Consider the following 19,347-nt stretch of genomic DNA (forward strand, 5'->3'; position numbering starts at 1 on the left):
ATATAAACACAATTTGCTTAATTTTATATTTCTTTCTAAATTTCGCAATAATAAACTTTTGGCTTTGGGGTGCCATGAAAAGAATACTGATATTCTAGGGCGCCGTGATTTAAAAAAGTTTTGGAACCACTGAACTAAGATGCATTGTTGGCAAAAAGGTGTCCAATGTTAGGAGAGTCCCACAGTATCTGGCGTTTGGAGCTCTTTGGGGCAATCTCTGCAAAGATGTAAGAGGTCACACCTATATACACACACACACACACACACACACACACACACATATATATACAGTATATATATATATATATATAATAGGATTTTAATACCTACCGGTAAATCCTTTTCTCTTAGTCCGTAGAGGATGCTGTGGACTCCAAAAGGACCATGGGGTATAGACGGGATCCGCGGGAGACATGGGCACTTTAAGACTTTAAAAGGGGTGTGAACTGGCTCCTCCCTCTATGCCCCTCCTCCAGACCTCAGTTATAGGAACTGTGCCCAGGGAGACGGACATTTCGAGGAAAAGGATATTTGTTAAACTAAGGGTGAGATACATACCTGCTCACACCACAACACACAGTACAAAATGGCTTTTAAGAAAATACCAGTTAGCAGCATGAACCAAAAACAGCAACAGGCTGAACATAACCATAACACAACCTTTGTGTAACCAAAGCAACAACTATCAACAAGTACTGCAGATAGAGTCCGTACTGGGACGGGCGCCCAGCATTCTCTACGGACTAAGAGAAAAGGATTTACCGGTAGGTATTAAAATCCTATTTTCTCATACGTCCTAGAGGATGCTGGGGACTCCAAAAGGACCATGGGGTTTATACCAAAGCTCCAGACCGGGCGGGAGAGTGCGGACGACTCTGCAGCACCGATTGAGCAAACATGAGGTCCTCATCAGCCAGGGTATCAAACTTGTAGAACTTAGCAAAAGTGTTTGACCCCGACCAAGTAGCTGCTCGGCAAAGTTGAACCGCAGAGACTCCTCGGGCAGCCGCCCAAGATGAGCCCACCTTCCTAGTAGACTGGGCCTTCACCGAATCCGGTAACGGCAATCCAGCCGTAGAATGAGCATGCCGAATCGTATCACAGATCCAGCATGCAATAGTCTGCTTAGAAGCAGGAGCCCCAATTTTGTTGGGAGCATACAGGATAAACAGTCTCTGTTTTCCTAATATGAGCCGTTCTGGCTACATACATTTTCAAAGCTCTGACTACATCGAGAGACTTTGAATCAGCCAAGGCTTCAGTAGCCACAGGCACCACAATAGGTTGGTTCATGTGAAACGAAGAAACCACCTTAGGCAGAAATTGTTGACGAGTTCTCAATTCCGCTCTATCCTCATGGAAGATCAAATAGGGGCTCTTGTGAGACAAAGCCGCTAATTCCGACACCCGCCTTGCGGACGCCAAGGCCAAAAGCATGACCACTTTCCAAGTGAGAAATTTTAACTCAACCTTTCGTAAAGGTTCAAACCGGTGTGACATAAGAAACTGCAACACCACGTTAAGGTCCCATGGTGCCACCGGGGGCACAAATGGAGGTTGGATGTGCAGCACTCCTTTCACGAAAGTCTGAACCTCTGGAAGGGCGGCCAATTCTGTTTGAAAGAAAATTGACAAGCCCGAAATCTGCACTTTAATGGAGCCTAAGTTTAGGCCTGCATCCACACCTGCTTGCAAAAAATGGAGAAAATGACCCAGCTGAAATTCTTCCGTAGGAGCCTTATTGGATTCACACCAAGACACATATTTTCTCCAAATACGGTGATAATGCTTCGCCGTTACTTCTTTTCTAGCTTTAAGTAGAGTGGGGAGGACTTCCCCGGGAATACCCTTTCTAGCTAGGATTTGGCGTTCAACCGCCATGCTGTCAAACGCAACCGCGGTAAGTCTGGGAACACGCACGGCCCTTGCTGCAACAGGTCCTCTCTTAGAGGAAGAGGCCAGGGATCTCCTATGAGTAATTCCTGAAGATCTGGATACCAGGCCCTCCGTGGCCAATCTGGAACAATGAGTATCGCCTGAACCCTTGTTCTTCTTATGATCCTTATCACCTTTGGAATGAGTGGAAGTGGAGGGAACACATATACTGACTGAAACACCTACGGTGTCACCAGGGCGTTCAGTGCACTGGCTTCAGGGTCCCTCGACCTGGAACAATATCTCTGAAGCTTCTTGTTGAGGCGAGACGCCATCATGTCTATTTGAGGAATTCCCCAAAGATTTGTCACTTCTGCAAAGACTTCTTGATGAAGACCCCACTCTCCTGGATGGAGATCGTGTCTGCTGAGGAAGTCTGCTTCCCAGTTGTCCACGCCCGGAATGAAGACCGCTGACAGAGCGCTTGCATGTTTTTCCGCCCAGCTGAGAACTTTTGTGGCCTCCGCCATCGCCGCTCTGCTCTTTGTTCCACCCTGGCGGTTTATGTACGCCACTGCTGTTATGTTGTCCAACTGAATCAGGACGGGCAGACCGCGAAGAAGATGTTCCGCTTGTAGAAGGCCGTTGTAGATGGCTCTTAATTCCAGAATGTTTATGTGCAGACAAGCTTCCTGGCTTGACCATTTTCCCTGGAAATTTTCCCCCTGTGTGACTGCTCCCCAGCCTCGGAGACTTGCATCCGTGGTCACCAGGACCCAATCCTGGATCCCGAATCTGTGTCCCTCTAGGAGGTTAGAACTTTGGAGCCACCACAGGAGAGATACTCTGGTCCTGGAAGATAGGCTTATTTTCCAGTGCATGTGCAGGTGAGACCCGGACCACTTGTCCAACAGGTCCCACTGAAACACCCTGGCATGGAACCTGTCAAACGGAATGGCTTCGTAGGCTGCCACCATCTTACCCAGCACCCGAGTGCATTGATGAATCGACACTCTTGCCGGTTTCAGAATCTCCTTGACCATGTTCTGGATTTCCAGAGCTTTTTCCCCTGGGAGAAACACTCTCTGCAGTTCCGTGTCCAGGATCATGCCCAAGAATGACGGCCGTGTTGTCGGGACCAACTGTGACTTTGTCAAATTTAGGATCCAACGTTTCTTAGTAACTGCTCCTTTGATCTCGCCTTTATCAGGAGATCGTCCAAGTATGGGATAATTGTGACACCCTGCTTGCGCAGGAGCACCATCATTTCCGCCATTACTTTGGTGAAAATCCTCGGAGCCATGGAAAGACCCAACGGCAACGTCTGAAATTGGTGATGACAATCCTGAACAGCAAACCTCAGGTAAGCTTGATGTTTAGGATATATCGGGACATGTAAGTAGGCATCTTTTATGTCGACCAACGCCATAAAATCCCCCCCTTCCAGACTGGAAATCACTGCTCGGAGAGATTCCATTTTGAATTTGAATTTTTTTAGAAAGAAATTGAGGGATTTTAGGTTCAGAATCGGTCTGACCGAGCCATCTGGCTTCGGGACCACGAACAGGCTTGAATAAAAGCCGTCTCCCCGTTGTGACGGGGGGACCGTGACAATAACTTGCTGCAGACACAGCTTTTGTATTGCAGCGCATACTACTTCCCTTTCCGAAAGAGAAGCTGGTAAGGCCGATTTGAAAAATCGGTGAGAGGGCACGTCTTGAAACTCCAGTTTGTACCCTTGGATCACTATTTCCAGCACCCAAGGATCCAGGGCTGAACGAGCCCAGACCTGACTGAAGAGTTGAAGACGTGCCCCCACCGGTGCGGAGCCCCAGCGTCATGCGGTGGATTTGGCAGTGGCCGGGGAGGACTTCTGCTCTTGGGAGCTTGCCCCAGCCGGCGACTTTTTTCCCCTACCTCTAGCAGCAAGGAAGGAGGACCCTCGTCCTTTTTTGAATTTATGAGACCGAAAGGACTGCATCTGATAAAGAGGCGTCTTCTTTTGTTGTGCAGGGACATATGGTAGAAAAGATGACTTAGCCGCGGTAGCTATAGATACCAGGTCCGCGAGGCCCTCACCAAACAAAACACCACCTTTATACGGCAGAGCCTCCATAGCCCTCTTAGAGTCAGCATCACCATTCCATTGATGAGTCCATAATGCTCTCCTAGCCGAGATTGCCATGGCATTGGCCCTTGATCCCAAGAGGCCAATATCTCTCGCAGCCTCCCTTAGATAGACTGCAACGTCCCTGATATGACCCAGTGTCAAAAGAACGCTATCCCTATCCAGGGTGTCCAAATCAGATGATAAGTTATATGCCCACTTTTCAGTTGCACTACTCACCCATGCCGATGCCACGGCAGGTCTGAGCAGCGTACCCGTAGTGACATAAATAGATTTCAAAGTAGTTTCCTGCTTACGATCCGCCGGATCCTTTAGGGCCGCCGTGTCAGGGGACGGAAGCGCCACCTTCTTGGACACCCGCGCTAGAGCCTTGTCCACATTGGGGGTGGACTCCCACTTTTTTCTATCCTCAGAGGGGAACAGGTATGCCATAATAATTCTCTTGGGAATCAGCAACTTTTTGTCAGGAATTTCCCAAGCCTTTTCAAAAAGAGTATTCAGTTCATGAGAGGGAGGAAACGTTACCACAGGTATCTTTCCTTTAAACATACAGACCCTTGTCTCAGGAACAGCAGGGTCTTCCATGATATGTAACACTTCTTTTATTGCCACAATCATGTACTGAATGCTCTTAGCCAGTTTAGGATTCAACCTGGCATCACCATAGTCGACACTGGAATCCGAATCCGTGTCAGTATCTGTGTCTGCTATTTGGGTAAACGGACGTTTCTGTGACCCTGAAGGAGCCTGCGTTTGGGATAAAGCATCTTCCATGGATTGTCTCCATGTTTGGTTCTGAGCCTCAGATTTATTTAATCTCTTATTTAATAAAGCCACATTTGCATTCAAGGCACTCAACATATTTACCCAATCAGCAGTCGGCGGTGCCGACAGATTCACTCCCCCACACTGTTCTGTCCCACTCCAGCCTCCTCCTGGGAAGAACCTTCAGCCTCAGACATGTCGACACACTCGTACCGACACCACTATCACACTGGGCTATAGGGGACAGACCCACAATAAGGCCTATCAGAGAAACACAGAGGGAGTTTGCCAGCTCACACCCAGCGCCTATCCCGGTCTGAAAGTATATACAATGCCCCAGACCTGGCAGCGCTTTTTATAAATAACAATCAACAACAAATTTGCTATTCCCCCCCCCGTTTAGCACCCTGTTACTTGTCACAGAAGTGTAGGAGGCCAGGACCAGCATCTCTGCAGCTCACTGTGGAGAGAAAATGGCGCTGACATGAGCTGGGAGGACCAAGCCCCGCCCCCGTAATGGCGCGCTTATGTCCCGCTATTTTTTATATACTGGCAGGGGTCTATATACAGTGCCTATGCACTGTATATTACTTTTGCCAGGCTTAACTTGAGATATTATTGCTGCCCAGGGCGCCCCCCCTGCGCCCTGCACCATTGTAGTGCCGCTTGTGTGTGGGAGCAATGGCGCGATGCGCGGTACCTCTGAGACTGAAGTCTTCTGACGTCTTTAGTGAAGTCTTCTGTACTTCGGTTACTCACCCGGCTTCTTTCTTCTGGTTCTGTGAGGGGGACGACGGCGCGGCTCCGGGAACGAGCAGCTAGGCTATACCAAGTGATCAGACCCTCTGGAGCTAATGGTGTCCAGTAGCCTAAGAAGCAGAGCCTTTAACTCACAGAAGTAGGTCTGCTTCTCTCCCCTCAGTCCCATGATGCAGGGAGCCTGTTGCCAGCAGGTCTCCCTAAAAATAATAAACCTAAACAAAGTCTTTTCCAGAGAAACTCAGGAGAGCTCCCCTGTTGTGTGTCCAGTCTCTCTGGGCACAGAATCTAACAGGTCTGGAGGAGGGGCATAGAGGGAGGAGCCAGTTCACACCCATTTAAACCCCCATGGTCCTTTTGGGGTCCCCAGCATCCTCTAGGACGTATGAGAAATATATATTAAGTATTACAAAAACGATGTCATCACAAAGTTTGACAGCTGGTATGTGCTCTGATCCCTCCCACCAGTGTAAGCATGTCACTTCCCCTCTGTCACATCCACCTAGTCCAGCAGCTGCTCCGTTCTCATCTGTATGCACACCTTCAGGGCCCCAGTGTCCGCTCTCCTTCAGGAGCATGCAGCCCGAGCACTAGCAAAAGCCACTCCAGCAACATGGGAAATGAGTTCCAGATCAACTCCCACAGATCATCATCTTCTTTGTCCGCCTGAAGAAGACATGTATGCAAATGCTGCATCTGTACACAAAATAATGCACTAAGGGCCTAATTCAAGGTTGATCGCAAAAGCAAAATCTTTCTGTAATGGGCAAAACCATGTGCACTGCAGGTGGGGGAGATATAACATGTGCAGAGAGAGGTAGATTTGGCTCTGGTCCTAGCCAGTTCCTCCTCAGCCATTTACCTCACCATGCGTCCCTGGTGTGCAGTGGTGTGCAGCATCTTTCCCTGGCAGCAAGTGCGATGTTACTGGTGCAATGCTCCTGATTACGGATTGAGAAGGCACGCGCACAGAGAAAAAGAGGGTGGTGCTTTTGTACTGCACTTACCACAGGAAAGGAGGGGGTATTAAAATATGGTGCTGCAAGCATAATGACATATTAGGTGGCGTCCCGCCAGTGTAACTCACTTATCTGTAGCTCACTTACCTGTTCCTAAGAGGCTGTGGGTTGCAAGCAGAGCTGGAGCTGCTGGATGTAGGTTGTAGCTCTCGCCCCCGTTGCTATATTTCTTCTCCTGCCCCAGATGTGGCTGTGGGCTGGTAATTAGTGATTGGCTGCCAGTGTCCCCTACCGCGGTCGTGGGTACTGGAGTGGCTATTGCTGGCGGGTGGGACTTCCTGGCTCCCAGTCACGTGATCAATCCAGATCTTGCGGTACATGGAATCTCTCTCCTCTCCTGCCAGAGCTATTTTGGGGGATGGGAGTGTATTGGGCTTTGGTACAAAGCACTAGGTGCTTGTCCTAGTGGCTGTGCACACACAGGGAATTCCACCCTTTTTTCAATTAGTATTTTGGGACCGTAAAAAATATGCGTTTGGGGTTAATGCGACCCACGGGATGCATGTTTGACATAAGCATATCTCCCAACTGTCCCGATTTTAGCGGGACGGTACAGTTTTTTTGGGACTGTCCTACCCACGTGCCACAGTGTCCCACTGTGGGTGGGGGGGGGGGCAGAGCTGCGGTGAATAGATGCTGTGAGCATGTGCACAGCATCTATTCACTAGAGATGGAGGGAAAGAGGGCATGCCAGCAGCTCATAGAGTGCTGGCCATGCCCCATAGTGATGGAAAATGGGGGCGTGGCTCGCCGGCGTGGCACTCCCGCAAAGTCACGCCCCCTTTCATATAGGCCACACATTTTTGGGTGGCCGCGGCTGTGCAGCGCCGTTGTATCCTCACAACGTTGGGAGCTATGCACATGCTCTAGACCAGGCATTCCCAACCACGGTCCTCAAGGCACATTAACAGTGCAGGTTTTTGTGATATCCAGGCTTCAGCACAGGTGACTTAATTAGTAGCTTAGTTATTTTGATTTAACCATCTGTGCTGCAGCCTGGATACCACTAAAATCTGCACTGTTGGTGTGCCTTGAGGACCGTGGTTGGGAATGCCTGCACTAGACCAAGAGTCTTCAAAATAAGCTACAGTACATTGCACCTGCTATATCTTTGGTTAAACCTTGGTCATTTGTAAGGAAATCATACTGCCAAAATCTTTACCAGTGAAGTTTGATAAAACTAGGAATCCCAGACTCTGTAATCCTTAACCATTGCGGCTTTCTTTAATAAACGTTTTAAATATGTACTCTGTCTTCTGGAAATCTACATTCCATTCTTTTACAATCAATCATGAGACCTAAAAATGTAAAAATCTGAGTGGGAGCTGCCGTCTTATCCTGAGCTAAACAGAATACCAAACCTTCTTGGAAAGTAACCAAAAGTCAGTAATAGCCAGGCAGTCGTATTTTCATCTTTAGGGTCACACTATCCCAATAATAAAGTAACTTTATTTTATTTTTTAAATGGGGTTTTCAAAAATATTGTTGAAAGTCAGTTTACACGGCAGTAGGAACCAGGGAGGACTTAAAAGGGCTGATTTTTCAGACTTTTCATCTGCCAATACCCTTCAGAATGTATCTGATCATCTGAAAATATTAGGTAAGGACGTCTGTTTTTAGTTTTGACCCAGAATTGGGTACAACTGATGAGCATATTATGAGTTACACTTGTGCCTTTGCAATTAAAGGTGTAGTCCATTGGCTTTAACTTGCAACTGAAGTACCGTAAGGTCACATATATGCAAGAAAAGCGTGCTTCTTTGATAAGCATTTTATTTTGGGTTACGTTATACAGTATATCTTTAAATATGTTTGCTGTGAGATGTACATTTTTCACAAAATAAGTACTAGTTCAGAATTTGATGATCATGATTGTAGATTTTTGATTTGTGTGTATTTATTTCCAGGGTCGGCGCTACGACACCAAGGTCTTGGGGACACCACAATCACTGAATATCACTCATTCAATGTTTTTATCTTTCCCGTAGCACCTGCACAGTAAGCAATATCAATCATGACAATCTAGTGAGGTAAGCAATATCTATCAATCTTGACAAACAATGAGAAAATGGCTCTTATCTGAGGTTTTGATGATGTTCATCAGCTGATTACAAACAGTCTCTAGAAATAGCCCACCAAACATAGGGCCAGATGTATTAACCTGGAGAAGGCAAAAGGAAGTGATAAACCAGAGATAAATGCAAGGTGATACACGCACCAGCCAATCAGCTCCAATATGTAAATTAACAGTTAGGAGCTGATTGGCTAGTGAGTGTATCACCTTGCATTCATCACTGGTTTATCACTTCCTTATGCCTTCTCCAGGTTAATACATCTGCCCCATATTTCCAAGCCATCATCTCTACTCAAGCCTCTAACCCAGCGTTTTTCAACCGCTGTGCCGCGGCACACTAGTGTGCCGCGAGCGGTTGCCACGTGTGCCGCTGCCCGCTGCTGACATCACCCACCGGAAATGTCCGCCGCCTGTCAGAGGTGGCTGCCGCTGCCATCACTTGCTGCCTCGGGCAGCGCAGTCCTCTTCCGCAGACAGACCTACGGTGACGTGCGTGACTCATAGGTCACGCACGTCACGTAGCCCTGCCACCCGCCTGCTGCTGCCGGAGTCTCCGTCCCTCCTCAGCGTTATTCACTGCTCTTGCCACAGACTGAGAGGGAGAACTCTTTTTTATGTACAGCAGCAGGTAAATTAAATTAATGATGTTTTTATTTGTGTGTGGAATTACTGTGGGGGGGGGGGGGGGAGTAGGGAAGAGAGGGAGGCAGGCTATGTGTGCTATTACTGGGAGTGGGGGCTGTGTGTGGTATTACTGGGGGGGGGGAGAGGCAAGCTGTGTGTGGTATTACGTGGGGGGGGCAGGCTACAGAGTGTGTGGAATTACTGGGGGGGGGGGATGGCAGGCTGTGTGTGGTATTGCTGGGGGGGGGGAGACTGTGGAATAATATGGGGGGACAGTTTGTAGGTTTACTGTGTGTGGCATTACTGTGGGGGCCAATATGTTTTATTACTGCAGGGACTGATGTGCTTTATTACTTCTGGTGGCCAAAGTTCTTTATTAATGTAGGGACCAATGTGTTTTATTACTGTGGGGGCCAATGTGCTTTATTACAGTGAGGGTGAAAGCATTAGTTTTATTACAGTGTGGGCCAATATATGTTGAGATTTGTAATTATATATTATATTTGATTTAAAAAAAAAAAAAAAATGATGGTGTGCCTTGCCAATTTTAAAATCTTTTTCAGTGTGCCACGGGTTTAAAAAGGTTGAAAATCACTGCTCTAACCCCAAGCGACTTTTTAATACATTTAAATAACTTCTCAACCTTCTTTCACCCAACCCACCATCCATTATCAGTGCACAAGATCTTGCTTCCTACTTTAAGGAAAAAATTGATAAGATCCTAAAATAAATGGTATGCTCTTCCTCAGCCAGTGACTTGCTCAATTCCCTAACTACAGTAAACTCTCTGGCACTTTCTCTTCAATTGATCCCACAAATGAAGATGAAGTATCAACACTCTTCTCATCCTCTTACTCCACTACGGGTTCAGTATGGTATGCCGGCGGTCGGGCTCCCGGCGACCAGCATACCGGCGCCGGGAGCCCGACCGCCGGCTTACCGACAGTGTGGCGAGTGCAAATGAGCCCCTTGCGGGCTCTCTGCGCTCGCCACGCTGCAGGCACGCTATTTTATTCTCCCTCCAGGGGGGTCGTGGACCCCCATGAGGGAGAATAAGTGTCGGTATGCCGGCTGTCGGGATTCCGGCGCCGGTATACTGTGCGCCGGGATCCCGTCAGTCGGCATACTGAAGACCACCCCTCCACTACATCTCATCTTGATCCTATACCCTCATAAATAAGTAAAACGCCTGTGCTCCTTCCAATCTTAACTTACATCTGTGATCTCTCTCTACTGGTATCTTTCCTTAACTGTTTAAGCATGCAGTGATTACTCCCATTATGACAAAAAAAAAATAATTCTGACCCAAGCTCTCTCTCAAACTACCGTCCCATCTCTTAGGCCCCATGCCCCTCCAAGCTACTTGAGAGACTTGCCTAAACTCACCTTACACACTTTCTTAATTCACACAATTTATTGGACCCACTCAGGGCCGGATTATGGCTGGTGGGAGCCCAGGGGCAACAAGATTGTGGGGGCCCCCACCACTAAAATAGCTGAAAACACCCCCCTAACCCTCCCCCCTTGAAACGCACACATACACACACACACACACACACACACACACACACACACACCCTCCCTTCTGTTGCAGGGTACCGCGATGAGGGAGCAGGCAGCCTTCTGTTGCAGGGTGCCGCGATGAGGGAGCAGGCAGCCTTCTGTTGCAGGGTGCCGCGATGAGGGAGCAGGCAGCCTTCTGTTGCAGGGTGCCGCGATGAGGGAGCGGGCAGTGGAGCATCTGAGGAGGAAGAGACTGCAGTGCACACACAGCAGCGAGCGACCGGCACCTGACACCCACAGCCACAGTGGAAGCTGCTCCCTGAGCACCTGGAGGAGAAACTGCAAACAGCTGTGTGTGGGGGCCCCTAATGTGTGGGGACCCCGGGACGGGCGCCCCTGTCGCCCCTCCCTTAATCTGGCCATGGACCCACTTCAGTCAAGCTTTCATCCCCACACTCCACAGAGACAGTACTGACTAAAGTAGTGAATGATCTGGTCACTGCGTAGTCTAAAGGCCATTACTCACTCTTTATTTTTCTAGATCTCTCTGCTGCTTTTGACACGGTTGACCACTCTTCTCATACAAACACTGCTATCCCTAGGTATTCAGGACACAGCCCTTTTTTGTTCTCGTCCTACATATTTAATTGCTCTTTCACTGTCTGCTTCTCTGAACACAGTTCCTCTTCACTACCTCTATCAGTTGGAGTACTGCAAGTCTCAGGCTCCACTTTTATCAACCTTTCCCACAACTTTTGGCAAACTAATAATCTCTTTTGGATTTCAGTATCATCTGTACCTGGATGATACTCATATCTACCTATCCTCCCCAGATTTGTCACCCTCCGTATTGGGCCGTGTCACATCTTGGATGTCATCTCGCCACCTCAGTTATATTTCCACTGACCAATAGTAGTTGCCAATCTGATATCTCTATCACTGTTGACAAATCAACAATCGATCCTATTCCATAAGCTTAGGTGTCATCCTTGCCTCTGAACTGTCCTTTGCTCCCCACATTCAATCTGTCTCTTAAATCCTCTTACATGCATCTAAAAAACATATCCAAAATATGAACATATCTTACACAAGACACTTGAAAAACTCTTCTCTATGCTCTCATTATCTCCTGCATTTATTATTGCAATGGTCTTACCAAAAAGAGACTCTCATCGCTATAATACATTCTGAATGAAGCTGCGGGGCTAAACTTCCTTGCGTCATTGTCTGCGGATACACTTTGGCAGTCCCTCCATTGGTAACCTGTATTTTACCTTATTCAATATAAAATACTTTTACTTACACACAAGTCCATTAACCAAACAACACCAACATAATCTCTTCGCTTATCTCAAAATATCTTTCAACCCGTCCTCTTCGCTCTTCACAAGATCTACGTCTCTCATTTACACTCAGTATTCGCTCCCATTCACACTTGCAGGACTTTCTTTCGGCTATACCCACTCTGTGGAATGCCCTCCCTTGCACAGTAAGACTCACCTCCAGTCTCCAAACCTTAACATTCCCTGAAAACCCACCTCTTCAGGCAAGCTTATCAAATTCTGGACCCACCCACATAACCTTCATAAACTTTCCTATCCACTTACATCTCCAATGTACAGTCCACACATATCCTCACATATTTCTCTGACGTCCTAGTGGATGCTGGGAACTCCGTAAGGACCATGGGGAATAGACGGGCTCCGCAGGAGACTGGGCACTCTAAAAGAAAGATTAGGTACTATCTGGTGTGCACTGGCTCCTCCCGCTATGCCCCTCCTCCAGACCTCAGTTAGAATCTGTGCCCGGCCAGAGCTGGGTGCTCCTAGTGGGCTCTCCTGAGCTTGCTAGAAAAGAAAGTATTTGTTAGGTTTTTTTATTTTCAGTGAGATCTGCTGGCAACAGACTCACTGCTACGTGGGACTGAGGGGAGAGAAGCAAACCTACCTGCTTGCAGCTAGCTTGTGCTTCTTAGGCTACTGGACACCATTAGCTCCAGAGGGTTCGAACACAGGGCCTGACCTTGATCGTCCGTTCCCGGAGCCGCGCCGCCGTCCCCCTTGCAGAGCCAGAAGACAGAAGAGAAGCGATGAAATCGGCGGCAGAAGACTCCTGTCTTCATTAAGGTAGCGCACAGCACCGCAGCTGTGCGCCATTGCTCCCACAGCACACCACACACTCCGGTCACTGTAGGGTGCAGGGCGCTGGGGGGGGGGGGGGGGTGCCCTGGGCAGCAATTATAATACCTTTTGGCACTTAAAATACACATAAACTGTATATGTGTAAAAAAAACCCGCCATTAAGTTAGATAAAACGCGGGACAGAAGCCCGCCGCTGAGGGGGCGGGGCCTTCTTCCTCAGCACACCAGCGCCATTTTCCCTTCACAGCTCCGCTGGAAGCAGCTCCCCAGGCTCTCCCCTGCAGTATCCTGATACAAGAAGGGTAAAAAAGAGAGGGGGGGCACATAAATTTAGGCGCAAATAAGATATTTAAGCAGCTATTGGGTAAATCACTTTTTATAGTGTAAATCCCTGTGTTATATAGCGCTGTGGTGTGTGCTGGCATACTCTCTCTCTGTCTCCCCAAAGGACTTTGTGGGGTCCTGTCCTCAGTCTGAGCATTCCCTGTGTGTGTGCGGTGTGTCGGTACGGCTGTGTCGACATGTTTGATGAGGAGGGTTACGTGGAGGCGGAGCAGATAAGTGTGGTGTCGCCCCCGACGGGGCCGACACCTGATTGGATGGATATGTGGAAGGTCTTAACCGACAGTGTCAACTCCTTACATAAAAGGTTCGATGACGCAGCAGCCTTGGGACAGCCGGGGTCTCAGCCCGCGCCTGCCCAGGCGACTCAGAAGCCGTCAGGGGCTCATAAACGCCCGCTAGCTCAGATGGTAGACACAGATGTCGACACGGAGTCTGACTCCAGTGTAGATGAGGATGAGACAAATGTACAGTCTACAAAAGCCATCCGATGCATGATTACTGCAATGAAAGATGTATTGCACATTTCTGATATTAACCCGGTTACCACCAAGAGGGGTATTATGTTTGGGGAGAAAAAGCAGCCAGTGACTTTTCCCCCATCTGATGAATTAAATGATTTGTGTGAAGAAGCGTGGAGTTCCCCTGATAAGAAATTAGTGATTTCTAAGAGGTTACTGATGGCGTACCCTTTCCCGCCAACAGATAGGTTACGTTGGGAAACATCCCCTAGGGTGGACAAGGCGCTGACACGCTTATCTAAAAGGGTGGCACTGCCGTCTCAGGATACGGCCGCCCTAAAGGAGCCTGCGGATAGAAAGCAGGAAGCTATCCTGAAGTCTGTGTATACACACTCTGGTACTCTACTGAGACCTGCTATTGCTTCAGCCTGGATGTGTAGTGCTGCAGCAGCATGGACTGATACCCTGTCAGACGACATTGATTCCCTCGACAGGGAACCTGTTTTGCTAACCATCGAACATATAAAAGACGTCGTCTTATATATGCGGGATGCCCAGAGGGACATTTGCCTGCTGGCATCTAGAATTAATGCAATGTCCATTTCTGCCAGGAGAGTATTATGGACTCGGCAGTGGACAGGTGATGCTGATTCTAAAAAACACATGGAGGTTTTGCCTTATAAGGGTGAAGAATTGTTTGGGGACGGTCTCTCGGACCTCGTATCCACAGCAACTGCTGGGAAGTCGACTTTTTTACCTCAGGTTCCCTCACAGCCTAAGAAAGCACCGTATTATCAAGTGCAGTCCTTTCAGCCTCAGAAAGGCAAGCGGGTCAGAGGAGCATCCTTTCTGGCCAGAGGCAAGGGTAGAGGAAAGAAGCTGCACCAGGCAGCCAGTTCCCAGGAACAAAAATCCTCCCCTGCTTCCACTAAGTCCACCGCATGACGTTGGGGCTCCACAGGCGGAGCCAGGTGCGGTGGGGGCGCGTCTCCGAAACTTCAGCAACCAGTGGGTTCGCTCACAAGTGGATCTCTGGGTTGTACAAATTGTATCTCAGGGATACAAGCTGGAGTTCGAGGCGACTCCCCCTCACCGTTACCTCAAATCAGCCTTGCCAGCTGCTCCCAGGGAAAGGGAGGTAGTACTGGCGGCAATTCACAAGCTGTACCTCCAGCAGGTGATAATCAAGGTCCCCCTCCTTCAACAGGGCAGGGGTAACTATTCCACAATGTTTGTGGTACCGAAACCGGACGGTTCGGTGAGACCCATTCTGAATTTAAAATCCTTGAACACTTATATAAAGAAGTTCAAGTTCAAAATGGAATCGCTCAGGGCAGTTATTGCAAGCCTGGAAGAGGGGGATTTTATGGTGTCGCTGGTCATCAAGGATGCTTACTTGCATGTCCCCATTTACCCACCTCACCAGGAATACCTCAGGTTTGTGGTACAGAACTGTCATTACCAATTCCAGACGTTGCCGTTTGGTCTCTCCACGGCACCGAGAATATTTACCAAGGTAATGGCCGAAATGATGATACTCCTTCGGAAGAAGGGAGTTATAATTATCCCGTACTTGGACGATCTCCTCATAAAGGCGAGGTCCAGAGAGCAGTTGTTGGTCAGCGTAGCACTCTTTCAGGAAGTGTTGCAACAGCACGGCTGGATTCTGAATATCCCAAAGTCGCAGCTGATTCCTGCGACGCGTCTGCTTTTCCTGGGCATGTTTCTGGACACAGAACAGAAGAAGGTGTTTCTCCCGGTGGAGAAGGCCCAGGAATTGTCATCTCTGGTCAGGGATCTCCTGAAACCAAAACAGGTGTCGGTGCATCACTGCACGCGAGTCCTGGGAAAGATTGTGGCTTCTTACGAAGCAATTCCCTTCGGCAGGTTCCATGCAAGGATCTTTCAGTGGGATCTGTTGGACAAATGGTCCGGATCGCATCTTCAGATGCATCGGTTGATCACCCTGTCCCCAAGGGCCAGGGTGTCTCTGCTGTGGTGGCTGCAGAGTGCTCATCTTCTCGAGGGCCGCAGGTTCGGCATACAGGACTGGGTCCTGGTGACCACGGATGCAAGCCTCCGAGGATGGGGGGCAGTCACTCAGGGAAGAAACTTCCAAGGACAGTGGTCAAGTCTGGAGACTTCACTACACATAAATATACTGGAACTAAGGGCCATTTACAACGCCCTGAGTCAAGCAGAGCCCCTGCTTCAAAACCACCCAGTACTGATTCAATCAGACAACATCACGGCGGTCGCCCATGTAAACCGCCAGGGCGGCACGAGAAGCAGGATGGCAATGGCAGAAGCCACAAGGATTCTTCGATGGGCGGAGAATCACGTGCTAGCACTGTCAGCAGTGTTCATTCCGGGAGTGGACAACTGGGAAGCAGACTTCCTCAGCAGGCACGACCTCCACCCGGGAGAGTGGGGACTTCATCAAGAAGTCTTCACACAGATTGCAAATCGCTGGGAACTGCCACGGGTGGACATGATGGCGTCCCGCCTCAACAAAAAGCTAAAAAAAATATTGCGCCAGGTCAAGAGACCCTCAGGCGATAGCTGTGGACGCACTAGTGACACCGTGGGTGTACCAGTCGGTTTATGTGTTCCCTCCTCCTCCTCTCATACCCAAGGTACTGAGGATAGTAAGAAAGAGAGGAGTAAGAACTATACTCATCGTTCCGGATTGGCCAAGAAGAACTTGGTACCCATAACTACAAGAAATGATCTCAGAGGACCCATGGCCTCTGCCTCTCAGACAGGACCTGTTACAGCAGGGGCCCTGTCTGTTCCAAGACTTACCGCGGCTGCGTTTGACGGCATGGCGGTTGAACGCCGGATCCTAACGGAAAAGGGCATTCCAGATGAAGTGATTCCTATGCTGATAAAAGCTAGGAAGGATGTGACAGCAAAGCATTATCACCGCATATGGCGGAAATATGTCGCTTGGTGTGAGGCCAGGAAGGCCCCAACAGAGGAATTCCAGCTGGGTCGATTTCTGCACTTCCTACAGTCAGGGGTGACTATGGGCCTAAAATTGGGGTCCATAAAGGTCCAGATTTCGGCCCTATCTATTTTCTTTAAAAAAGAACTGGCTTCACTGCCTGAAGTTCAGACGTTTGTAAAGGGAGTGCTGCATATTCAGCCCCCTTTTGTGCCTCCAGTGGCACCTTGGGATCTTAACGTTGTGTTGGATTTCCTGAAATCACACTGGTTTGAGCCACTTAGGACCGTGGAGCTAAAGTATCTCACGTGGAAGGTGGTCATGCTGTTGGCCTTAGCTTCAGCTAGGCGTGTGTCAGAATTGGCGGCTTTGTCATGTAAAAGCCCATATCTGATCTTCCATGTGGACAGGGCAGAATTGAGGACTCGTCCCCAATTTCTCCCAAAGGTGGTATCAGCATTTCATTTGAACCAACCTATTGTGGTGCCTGCGGCTACTCGGGACTTGGAGGATTCCAAGTTGCTGGACGTAGTCCAGGCTTTGAAAATGTATGTTTCCAGGACGGCTGGAGTCAGGAAAACTGACTCGCTATTTATCCTGCATGCACCCAACAAGCTGGGTGCTCCTGCTTCAAAGCAAACTATTGCTCGCTGGATCTGTTGCACGATTCAGCTGGCACATTCTGCGGCTGGACTGACGCATCCTAAATCAGTGAAAGCCCATTCCACAAGGAAGGTGGGCGCTTCTTGGGCGGCTGCCCGAGGGGTCTCGGCTTTACAGCTTTGCCGAGCTGCTACTTGGTCGGGTTCAAACACATTTGCTAAATTCTACAAGTTTGATACCCTGGCTGAGGAGGACCTTGAGTTTGCTCATTCGGTGCTGCAGAGTCATCCGCACTCTCCCGCCCGTTTGGGAGCTTTGGTATAATCCCCATGGTCCTTACGGAGTTCCCAGCATCCACTAGGACGTCAGAGAAAATAAGAATTTACTCACTGGTAATTCTATTTCTCGTAGTCCGTAGTGGATGCTGGGCGCCCGTCCCAAGTGCGGACTCTCTGCAATACATATATATAGTTATTGCTTCACTAAAGGGTTATTGTTATGAGCCATCCGTAAAAGGAGGCTCAGTTGTTGTTCATACTGTTAACTGGGTATGGTTATCACAAGTTGTACAGTGTGATTGGTGTGGCTGGTATGAGTCTTACCCTGGATTCTAAATCCTTTCCTTGTTGTGTCAGCTCTTCCGGGCACAGTTTCCCTAACTGAGGTCTGGAGGAGGGGCATAGAGGGAGGAGCCAGTGCACACCAGATAGTACCTAAGTGCCCAGTCTCCTGCGGAGCCCGTCTATTCCCCATGGTCCTTACGGAGTTCCCAGCATCCACTACGGACTACGAGAAATAGAATTACCGGTGAGTAAATTCTTATTTTTCTTTTTCTTCACTTTCATATCCTTTTATCCCCAGGCCAACATTGCTTTGTGACTGTATCATACAGCCCACTAAGAACTTTTGCAACCTATTGGACCATTATGAAATAGATAACAACTATCCTTATGTATCAATACCTATTTCCCTATAGATTGTAACCTTGCGAGCAGGTCCTTCCTACCTCTATGTCTGTTATTACCCAGTTTTGTTTTATCACTGTTGTTTCCAATTGTAAAGTGCAACGGAATTTACTGCGCTATATAAGAAACTCTTAATAAATAATATGGTCATACCACAAATAAAAAGAAACAAGAACATAACATGGTTGTAGCTGGTAAGTTTTAGGCAATATGGGGGGGGGGGGGGGGGGGGCAGGGTCCTTGAACTGCACACCCTAATTCTAAATATAATGAGAGGTGCTACCATGCTGAGACTTGTAGTTCCACACAAAAATTTGAGAAAATAGAGGTGTACACTCTAAGTACTAAACACTGCTAATCAAAATAGTGTTAATAAACCTGCAATATAACACAGAGTAAATTTAAGGTGCTTAGCATAATTTTGCCCAAAAATATGGGGCCAACAACCACGACCAGATGACCTCATCTGGTGGGTCCATAACAATAAGGTTCATGTCCAGAGTATCGGAGCTCCCCAAGTCAGCACAAGCCAATTGCCCCAAGTCATCACACTAGTGAGACGTTTGAGTGTAAAACGGTGTTATAATTGTAAGAAGCAGCAGCTATGTGTTTAGAGTGTTACATAGGTGAGAGGTAATAATTAGAGCAGGCTTTTTCAACCAGTGTGCTGTGGCACGCTAGTGTGCCGCGACCAGTTGCAAGGCGTGCCGCAGAGCCAGAGCAGCTTCCTGCACCTTCAGAGTGAACCGTTGGCCTGAGCTCTTCTTAGAGCAGGCATGTCCAAACTGCGGCCCTCCAGTTGTTGAGAAACTACACATCCCAGCATGCCCTGACACAGCTTTAGCATTCTCTGACAGCAAAACTGTGTCAGGGCATGCTGGGATATGTAGTTTCACAACAGCTGGAGGGCCGCAGTTTGGACATGCATGTCTTAGAGGGTCATTCATGCTCCGGCTGTGACCTGTGCCTTGATGACGTGGTGGTGTGATATCATAGGTCACGGCCGCCGCGTCTCACCACCCAGCCAGCCCACCCGCCTGCATACACATCTTCCAGTTCCAGCCTACATCCACAGCTTTCCTTGTCCACCCACACCTGCCCGACTACCCGCTGCTCAGTATTCTCAGAACTCCACTATGAA

At 48.6% G+C, this 19,347-nt stretch overlaps 1 long non-coding RNA gene across 1 annotated transcript in view; it reads left to right on the top strand.

The window, feature by feature from the left end:
* The window catches only part of LOC135002414 (uncharacterized), a 116,194-nt gene that overhangs the window by 41,977 nt on the left and 54,870 nt on the right, over positions 1–19,347 (top strand). Inside the window, exon 2 of the long non-coding RNA XR_010203613.1 lies at positions 8,454–8,576. This is a non-coding gene — a long non-coding RNA (uncharacterized LOC135002414). The remainder of the gene's footprint in view (positions 1–8,453; positions 8,577–19,347) is intronic.

The sequence above is a fragment of the Pseudophryne corroboree genome, chromosome 2 (genome assembly GCF_028390025.1).
Source record: "Pseudophryne corroboree isolate aPseCor3 chromosome 2, aPseCor3.hap2, whole genome shotgun sequence".
NCBI classification, from domain to species: Eukaryota; Metazoa; Chordata; class Amphibia; order Anura; family Myobatrachidae; genus Pseudophryne; species Pseudophryne corroboree.